Source organism: Grammomys surdaster, unplaced genomic scaffold (genome assembly GCF_004785775.1).
Source record: "Grammomys surdaster isolate TR1022 unplaced genomic scaffold, NIH_TR_1.0 149, whole genome shotgun sequence".
NCBI classification, from domain to species: domain Eukaryota; kingdom Metazoa; phylum Chordata; class Mammalia; order Rodentia; family Muridae; genus Grammomys; species Grammomys surdaster.
The window spans coordinates 12,453,191-12,463,514 of record NW_021604607.1 but is presented as its reverse complement, the minus strand read 5'-3'; the positions used below and the strand labels follow the sequence as shown (position 1 = coordinate 12,463,514).

Sequence of the window (10,324 nt, the reverse complement as noted above, 5' to 3'; positions counted from 1 at the left end):
GATTTTCAGGTTCCTGTAATAGAAACATATTTCCTTCAGGCTTGAGTAACCTAAGAGACAAGCCTTCCACAAGCAGAATCTACCCACCACAGACACACACCTCCTTCCAGCTTTGATGGTTTAGTTATGGTTGTAGTAGTTGGGCACACAGGTTCTAAGACTGACCTGGGTGTTCCTTTAGTACTTTGTAAATATTGGTGGCTGTGCCTAAATTAGCCTCCTGTGGTGAGGGAGGCTGGCCTTGGAGGAGCTGTTAGGACAGCCATGACCTTGTTATTTTCAAGGAACATAATGATATTCAAGGAAAATGTTAAAGATCACATAAAGGATATCTATGTACCCAAGTCTCCCCCAGTGCAGAGGACATCAAGGATACTAAGTCACTTAAGATGTTGTTGCAGTGAAGTTGTGGATACTAGTTCCCTTTCTACACACTTACTTCATATGCATAGATAAAGGCATATACCTCATTCTTCACGTTCCCAGGAACCTAATAAGGATATATTAATGAAAATTTCAAGGCTCTCAAGATGCAAGTGGCTTGTTCACAAGCTCTAAACTGATTCTGCTGCCTCACTTCCGGGATTAACTAGATCCATTGTACCCGTAGGGAAGAATAATCTCTGTATTTTGTACAGCAAACATTCATTGGGGTACAATCTAATCTCATTGGTATTGTTTTGTGAAAGGTATAATTGAGAAATATCTGCCCTCTTTACGTCTCTGTGTGATTTACAATGTTGATTTACTTTTTCTGAGAGCAGTTGGTTCTACTTTATTCTTAAGAATTCACCTTTTCCATGAATCTCAGGCTAGTGGTTTATATCAGCTTTGTGGGAAGTGGGATTCATCTTTATTTTGTTTCAAATTTCTTTCTGGCCATCAAGTAGGAAGGACTCCTGCCCTTCAGTGATAATAACAACTTTCCTAGGACCATTTTTCTGAACTCAGGACTACCTGCATGGGCTATTCTAATCTTGGAGTTACATGAGTGTATTGCTAACAAAGTGCTGGGTGAGTGTGCACCCAAGATTCTAATCACGGCCCTGGTTTATACAATACAAAGTGATTGCAGTTGCGCAGGGCATCCTTCATCTGCTTGCTCCTACTTCCTTCTCTCTGTTGTGATTTTCAACGAGATCTCCACAAATGGGGCCCACCACTGAAGACAAGGATCGCCTATGATTTACATGGGTCCTAACAGAGGCCCTTTGTGCCCTAGTTCCTTCTTTGGATAAATTGATTGATTGGTACAGAGAGACACAAATAGTTTGCTCTTTTGTGATGTGATTTTAAAAATGTTTAGTGTGTGTGTGTGTGTGTGTGTGTGTGTGTGTGTGTGTGTGTGAGAGAGAGAGAGAGAGAGAGAGAGAGAGAGAGAGAGGTGGGGGTCTGGCTAGTCCAGAAACTCCTAAAATGATGTATGCTCAGAGAAATAGCCATGCAAAGAGGAAAGCATTTCATGCAAAGACCTAGAGGGTGCGCAGTGAGCTGGAAGTGGCTTACAGGCATAGAACCTAGGAAGGCACAAGCCGTAGAAGGTGGACAGAGGACTAGTAGCTTTAAAATCCGAATCCTTGGCTTGGGTAAGAATCCAGCATCTGTCCCTGTGTTGATAAGTGTTGCTCGGTAGTGTGGCACAGGGCTGTGGCGGAGCACTGTGAAAGGGGAAAAAACTATTCCCCCAGGCAAGGCTTTTTACCCCACCCCCATGCTGCTACCACTCTCCACTCAGGAAAGTTCCCACTTTTGCTACCTACTCTTGAGGTATCTCATTACTGAGAATCCCATAGGCGGTTAAGTGGCAGCTAGAATGTCTGGTTGATAAAGGCAACATCCCACAACTCCAGTAGGAAAAGGAGAACACTGCTGTATGGTGATAGCAAGAGCCCTAAAGAGTTTTAAAGCTGCTTCTGTGCTCTCTCCCTTACTGGTCACAGTCTTTATTTACAAAGTGGAAAACTGGACTAGATTAATAGACTCCTGTCTAGTGTTTTGCCAGGCTTTAGATCTAAGGTGTTAAAATAAGAAAAAAAGATACAACATTCAACTAGAAATGTCCAAACAAAGACAAGGAAGGAAATACATGCTGGGTGGGGAATGTGTTTGTCAAAGTTGATTCAGGCAAGTGGGTTTTCATTGCAGAATTAGGGATGGCAAGGTCAGCAAGAATTAGTGTGGAAGGATACTGTAGATGTGTTATTGCTGCTTAGTGTGTGTGTGTGTGGGTGTGTGTGTGTAAGTGTGCAAGTGTGCATTGTGCTTATTCTATTTTCCAGTTCTTAGGATGACACTAAAATATTTCCCTCATTCTAACAGTAGACAAAGGCTCTCATCTAGGGATGGAACGTGCCCCTGTGTCTGGAGCTCTAGTGTGGGTAAGCAACGGCTAAGTCTGTCTTCATACTGCAGCAGTCAATGCCAACAAAAGAACTGCTGGATCCAGAGATGGAGCACTGTTGGCAGAGCTGAGCCGTCGTCTCTCCAGACAAAAGCTACATTAGAGCCCTGACTTCAGGCTTATGAAGGAGAGCGCTGACTCATCCTGAGTACTTCTGTACATTGTTATCCTCAAGATGTTTGTAATAGGCAATTTAAGAGAAAAACAGCCCAATAAGCCAATATTCTTTTCTGAAAAAAAAAAAAGAAAGATCAGCTAGCACATATCCAGGGGGCAGAAAATAATTGCTCTGTCCCCTGCCTTCTGTACTTGCACCCTTTGTGGTTGGGCAGCCTGCCTTGTTCAGAAATGTGGAGGGGAGGCTACTGGTTTTTTGCCTGCTATCATTGTTGTTTTTAAGTGGGTAGATATCCTAGGCCCTCCCTACTGATATGACCTAGTCAAAGAGTTTCTGGAAATTGCTCTTGGTCAGATTTTCTCACTCACTTCTTCAACTTTTACTCTTCCTTTGGCAGGTTCATAGTTATCAGCTACATGGCAAGAACATTCCACCACCAACGTGCACAGGCAATGCCATTTTAAGTATGGATTATTTGCATATTCAAATTGTGTACACACACATATTTTCCATTTACAAGTACAAACTTATATATCTCTGTCTGCCACTTGTGTATGGATTTTGAAAAAGTAAAGGATTACAGATATCTCAAGTGTTTTTGAAGCATAGCATGTGTGTAAGAATATCTCCATCTCTATCTCTCACCTACCTATCATCTATCTATCTATCTATCTATCTATCTATCTATCTATCTATCATCTACCTATCTATAATCTCTTAGAAAAGATACTATTACATGCTTACTTTGAACAGTACAACTAATGTCTGTGGTGACATTTGGCTAAAAGCAACTATATAATTTATCTTCACACCTACTCCCAGGCTGATATTCCTTCTCCATTAAACTTGGACCCTCAATTTCAAATAACAGAACTATGCAAGTTGATTGTGCAAGACGAAGGACCTTTGGAGGGTTCCTTCAGCATTTTTATGTCCTTCCTTCAGTATTTCTGTGTCTCCAAGACAACTCATAAAGCTCTGTGTTCCAATCCCTTCCATTCGAAGGCCAGGATGTGTAGGATCGTGAAAGGATGATTTGGTCTCCAGTAGAGCACTGGCTTTGAGATAGCCGGAGACCCGACAGGTGTCCATTGCCTGTGTAGGGACGGCACATGTATCACCATGCCTCTGGATTCCAGGCTCCTGCCTCGAGGTCTACATCACCAATAATCTGTGCCTTGCGGTCACGTTTGGCTAAGTAGCCCCTCCCAGAGAGGTTTGTATCACCATCCACACACAGGTAGAGGGCATGACTACAGGCTTCAGTCTCAAGAGATTTCCATATTCATGAGTTCTAAAGGCCAGAGGGTGTGGCTAAATTAAGTGGCCCTCCTCTCTTCCCCCTCCCCTATTTAAATCATGCCTGCCTTGGCTTGAATGGAGGTGTGCATCTAAACCATTTATCACACACCATGAACAATAAGGCTTTGGAACCTGTGGATTTCTCATGTAATTGGGGCCTGCCACCATGGAAAGCCACCCTGGGCTTCCACCACGATCCCAGCAAGGAGGGCCGAAGGACTTAACCAAAGCAACACAGTGAAGTCTTGTGGTTCTTTGACTATCTTACCTCAAGACATGAAAGCAGCTGAGGGTTTCAAGCATAACATTTAAAAATTGAATGATTTAGATGTACTTTCTATCAGTAGGAATGTGTTTTAACTATGCATTGAGAGGAGGGGAAGAACGAAGTTGGATGACAGCATTGCTATCCACTCTGCATTGCAAGTCATTGCTATTCTACTGACAGAAGGCTGGTCAAGCCTGTGCGGAATCCTAGGCATGAAGAACATACATACAGATCTGACCTCTAACCAGTTAAGACATGACTAGCAGAGACACGTGTGGCCAAGCTTAGAGCTAGCTGGGTGTAAACGTGGAATGATGAGGTTTCATAAGGTAGCTGCCCCTTTCCAGTGTACGACGTTAAGAAACCCTCTGACCACAGATGCTCAGTTCTACTGCTCAGAGTGCAGCTGTGATGAGTAGGGAAACTATGTAAAAACCCTTGAACCTGAAGAAGTGTGAATGCTATGTAAGTAGAGTAAGCCACCCTTTAATTTGCCACCTTCGGTAGACTTTATTCAGGAAAAGCAAATATACCCATCCTATCCCAAGAAACTAGTTTCTTTGACTTGAACCTCCACATAATAATCTTCCATTTATGAGAAATAAATAAAAATGACGTCTCTCCCTTTCTAGCTGTCATATTGTCCTCGGAGGTTATGTCAAACCTCAACAAGCAGGATCCTTTTTAACTATATAGGTGGAATTTGAAGGTGACCCAGCACCAGCAAGTGTAATAGGAACCTGCTCATGGTGCTGTTGGGTAACAGAGAATGCTGGAAAGAGCTCTGCTTAGACCAAACTGCCTGGAAATCCCTTGAAACTCATTTGAGGTTTCATTTTTATTATTTAGGACTTTTGGAGTGTACTAATCTCTAGGCTGACAATTATTTAAGTCAATTACTGTCTGGGGGAACCACTGAGTTCATAGCTTTTGAAATTAAATACCTCATGTTCACTGAGAACTCTCCCAATACATCAGCATAGCTATGTACTGAAAACAGGATCAGGCCACTGTGCCAGTCTCTAGGTGCAGTTGGCTATCTCACAATGTGAACCATCCTTTGTGATCTGTATTCAGGGTGGCCACATAGGCTATTTGAGCCAAAATGGCCTCATGTCGAAGGCTTTCTCTTATACAATGAAGCTTCCACCAACTTTAGAGAATTCCAGTTAGGGAACTGAAGAGCACACCCCTTCACATCTTTATCATCTCAGTTATTTTCCTTTGAGGCTAACCCAGGTCTATCCCTCATCCTTTCCCTACTGTGAGGAGAGACGTGGTGTGCATGTTGCTAATCTTTGAACATGTAACCTGGGCAAGTCAAGTGGGTAGGCAGGGTGTGTCTTTTCATTGCCTGACATCAGATGGGACACAAATCACAAGACTACCAGGCTACCAGGGATACTGTAGGAATAGAATAACCGCTGAATGAGTTCCCAGGTCTCAATCTGGGCTGGTACCATAGTGATAGTGTAGTCTCACCTTTTTACTCCTCTACTGATGAGACTCAAAGTCAGAATAATTACATGCTTGCTCAATGATATGCCAAGAGGCTAAACAGGACAGCAAGAAGGTCTTTTGGGGTCTTTTGTTCTCTCTCTCTCTCTCTCTCTCTCTCTCTCTCTTTCTCTCTCTCTCTCTTCCTTCCTCTTTCCCTCCCTCCCTCTCCCTCTTCTCTCTCCTTCTCTCCCTCCTTCACCTCTCTCTCTCTCTCTCTGTCTCTCTGTCTCTGTTTCTCTCTCCCCCATTCTGTGTATGTATGTATGTCTATCCTTTAATTAAGAAAATGCCAGTAGGTGCCATGTAAGATCTACAACAATTATATCAAAAAGATTTTCAGAAAACTCATTACTTTTTTAAAAAGTTATTAGGTGAAACAAAGGCTACATGTTGCCCTTAAAAAAATCAGAAATTATCAGGCAGCATGCACTAGAGAACTGTGAACTAGATTGTAAAGAGACAACAAGTATTATGAAAAATACTTTATGGTGCAAGCTGTGGTTCCAATACCACTGCATCATGGGATGCAGGTGTTATGCAACAGTGTGTCGGTGTATGCCTGCATGCCTGTGTCAGTGTGCGCCTGCATGTCTGTGTCTGTGTGCATCTGCACGTCATGTCTGTGTCAGGGTGTGCCTGCAACTCTGTGTCAGTATGTGCCTGCATGTCTGTGTGTCTGTGTCTGTGTGTGTCTGCATCTCTGCGTGTCAGTGTCTGTCTGTATGTCAGTGTATGAATACATATCTTGTATGTACTGGTATGTAGGTTTTTGTTTATTTGTGTGTTTGTGGGTATGTATTTATTGTCTGCACAGTCAGGCTTATACATGTTTTGTGTGTTTCTGTGTGCATGTATATGTATATTTTTGTATATTTTATATGCATGTGTATATGCACTCTGACCTCAAGTACCACCAGTGAGTCATACTTCACAACAGAGATACTCCTTAGCTGACCTGTACTTCAATACTGTCCCTTCCCAGTTCACTTCTTGAATGAATTACAATATATTCTGAACCTCAGTATTCTTATATATAAAATGACATGCTCAAAACTCCCACAGAACCAAAAGTCCAACCAATATGTTTTTATTCAGCAGCATTGTAGTACTAGGTTGAACTACAATTTTTACTATCTTTTATTTTAGAATCTTCAGTACATATTGGTCACTTCCCGGATAACCAGTTTTGGTGCCTAAATTTATAGCTGGTCCATGGAGATGTGCATTGTCTTAATTAATACCATGGTGAGTTCATGAGCTACTTCTTCCTACTTAACACACAACTGAACCGACATGGATGTGTCCCACGATCTGCTGAGTCACCCAGGGCAGAGTCACAAACCTCATCTGTCTTCCATGCTGGCCTTATTGTCAACTCCCCCTTCCTCAGTGAGAGGCTGACAAGTACAGCTTGGAGGCTGTGTAAATGTCATCTCATCCTTATGGCCTTTACCCAGCTCAGGTTTGCCCTGTACACTGTTCTTGCTGCTTCCCCTATATTTGACTGACACTTGGTGCTTAAGGTCTACCCCAAAGTGCTGCTCAGGGGGAGACATAAGGAAGGAGGAAGAACTGAGGGGAAAATCAAATTGGATAGGTAGCAAGTGCTAGCTGCATTGAGTAATGCATGCGTGGACATATCCTAATGGCACCTGGCGGCACCAGGCTTGAAATGTTTTGACAGCTGTTTAACTGCCACACACAACTGATTCTGGTATTTGACCTAGGAAGCCACAGAAGGAGAATTGCTGGAACATGACTGCTTAATCTCTTCCTAATCTCTATAGTCTCTTAAGTCCTTCAACTCTTCAAATACTCAACTGCCAGAACTTGGTGAGCAGAACCATTATGGCCATAGGAGGCCCAGGGACTGAGCTGCACAGCTCAGGCAAAGTGGAGAACAGCATTACTGGCTGGTTTCTTTAAATTGAGTTTTGATATAGTTAATAAAAAAATGAGAGAGAAGCCAAATCCCATTTACAAAATTATTACTTTTGTTTAGTAAGACACATAGATTCAATTTTGCAGAGAAAATTGCTTGGGAAGAACGGTCTCAGCAGAACCCTTCAAAGCCAATTTAATATTTTTAATAAGGAAAATCTTTCTGATTCTCAACTATGTAGCCATGAAATCTTTAAAAATCCAATGAAAGTCTGCCTTCAATAAATGCTGCTTTACAAATTTTATTGTCTGTTTAACAACCCGAGAATATTAACATTCCTTAGGCACTTAAACTCAGTCATGATCTGAAACATTGCACTTTGAAAACTGTCTTTCATGTAATTTAATGTAATTTAGTGCTACAAACTGTGTGTTTATTTTTCAGATATTCTGTATCTCAAAATTGTAAGTAAGGTCAATTAACCCAGGAAATGGCAAGTTTCTAAGCATTGTCTGTCTCTAAGCAGTCATTTAGACACTCACATACACACACACACACACACACACACACACACACACACGAATAATACACATGTGCACATATACACATGTAAACCAATAATATTTGAGAGGCTTTATGCATTATTAATTTACAATAAACTATTTTCAAAAGATTTGGAGCTGGGTGAGGTATCTGACATCTTAAATAGACTTGGAAGGATGTGAAGCTTCAGATTACAGAGTGAGTTCAAGGCTGGTGTGGACAAGTTATTGAGACACTACCTCAAAATTAAAGCAAGGAAGGCAATGGATGTAACTCACTGGTATTATCTAGCATATGTAAGGCCCTGCATACAATCTTTAGAATGACAAAGAGGGCTGGAGCCAAGACTGCTTATGAAATGATGCCATCACAGTCTTAGGAGAAGTGACAGGCCTGTCCAGTGGCATTTTTTCTTACCCTGAAACTTCTTTGTCTCTTAAGGACAGTAAATAGCACAGAGTCCTTTTCAGCAGATCACAGGTCCAGATAAAGGCTGGGGAGATGGCTCAGGTATAACATGCTAAGCAGGCAAGTGTGATTATCTGGGTTCAAGCCACAGCTTCCACATAAAAATCTGGGAATGGTGGTGTGTGCTTGTAATGCCAGCGCCAGGGAAGCAGAGACAGAAGCACCCCTCGGGTTTGCTAAGCAGACAGCCCAGATGACCCAGTGAGCTCCAGGCTCAGTGAGACACCCTGTTTTCAAAAATAAAGTGGAGGGTGATTAAGAAAGACATTAGACATGGATCTTTGGCCTTCAATTGTGCATGTGTATACATCTCAACATGCACAAGAACACACACACGCACACACACAGAGACTGGCACACTTACACTCTCTCACATAGTCTCTCACACCATCAGTCAGACTATCTTTCAGAGCCAAGCTGTTTCTCTGAAGCAACCAGGTTATTCTATCTCTACCGCTTAAGCAACAACTGAAAGTGCTGCGTGGGAATCTGAAAGGATTTCTTCAGTGTCTACAACCTCGATTATAGCTCTTTTACTGAAGGAGGCATCAACATCTTGGTGCCTATTTCTCTGCATGCTGGAGCATCAAATGCATGACTTTGGTCTTGTTGGTAGCGTAATCCTTGTTACTGTTAAGCACTGAGCTGTGTCATTAACTGAGAGCAGTTTCCGAAAGTGACTAAAACATGTCGGGGGACCAATATGAAACAGTTCTGTTGCTGAGAAAGCAAATCTGCTCTCAAATGGACTGCTGATGGAACCATGTTGGTTCCATATCTCCTTTCACAGCTTCTGTGTTCTCTGTCTAAAGCTTCCAATCAGTCACATGTCTTACGTGCTCTCCTATATTAGAAAATTAAGTGTCTCTACTAGAATTTGTGCAGGAGCTGTCTATTCCATTCTCCCCCACAAGAGCAATGGTGCACACAGACAGATAAAGGAATAGTAAGTAGTGTCTTTACAACGAATGCTTACCCATCCCTAGGCAACCAAAGAAGACCTGGAATCTGTTGGAAATGTCTCACTACAGTGCAGTCTGAATGGGCACAGCTCCATACCAATTTGGTCAGTTCTAATACTTCCTATATGAGTTTCATCAGTGTTCTTATCAGCTCAGTTCTCCCGTGCAGAGGAAAGGATGCTCCTGTTTCAGATGCTAATCTTAGATGTATAGAAAAATATAAACCACCAAGGGTTGTTTCCCTCTCCTTATACTACAGCTGACACGTAAATTTAAAATCCACCTTCCTAAGCAAGCACTGGCTATTTAATGCTCATAAGCTCCCACTGCATACTCGACTGCAGGAAACCACAGCATGATGGCGTCCAGCACTAATAATAAACAGCTACACCTTTTCCTTTTCAACCACTCTCTGTTCCCAAAGCATTTGGGAGATCTGTCCAAGTGTTCTGCTGCAGACTGGAAGGAGAAGGAGGCTGCGGCACAGCCATGGCCTGATGGCTAGTGATGCTGTTACCACACTTTACAGCTTGGGAATCACTCACTGCTCAGACATCCCTAGCTTTGTTGACTGGCTGCGGTGAGATAAGCCTGTGGGGATTTGGGAGCAAGGACAGTGTAAGTGTAGTAACAGACCCGATAAAAGAAGATGAGAGTGTAAGGGAGCATTGCTTCCTCTGCGTGTCAGTGACTCACTCCGTCCTTAAACACACCAAGAGTGGACCAGGCTAAACAGCACAGGGAGCACACGCTTTCTTTATTTCATGTCCTCAGAACTATTTTGTAGTCTATTTTTTAAAGAAAACCTTGCACTTTCCTTGTGCAGGAAATAAAATCACAGCGCGCTTTGGTGTGCACCTCGGAGTCACAGTGAATGCTT

General features: G+C 42.5%; 1 protein-coding gene across 5 annotated transcripts in view; it reads right to left on the bottom strand.

Moving 5' to 3' along the window:
- Positions 1-10,324, bottom strand: part of Slc8a1 (solute carrier family 8 member A1) — a 277,158-nt gene that overhangs the window by 27,874 nt on the left and 238,960 nt on the right. The gene's annotated exons all lie outside the window — the stretch shown is intronic.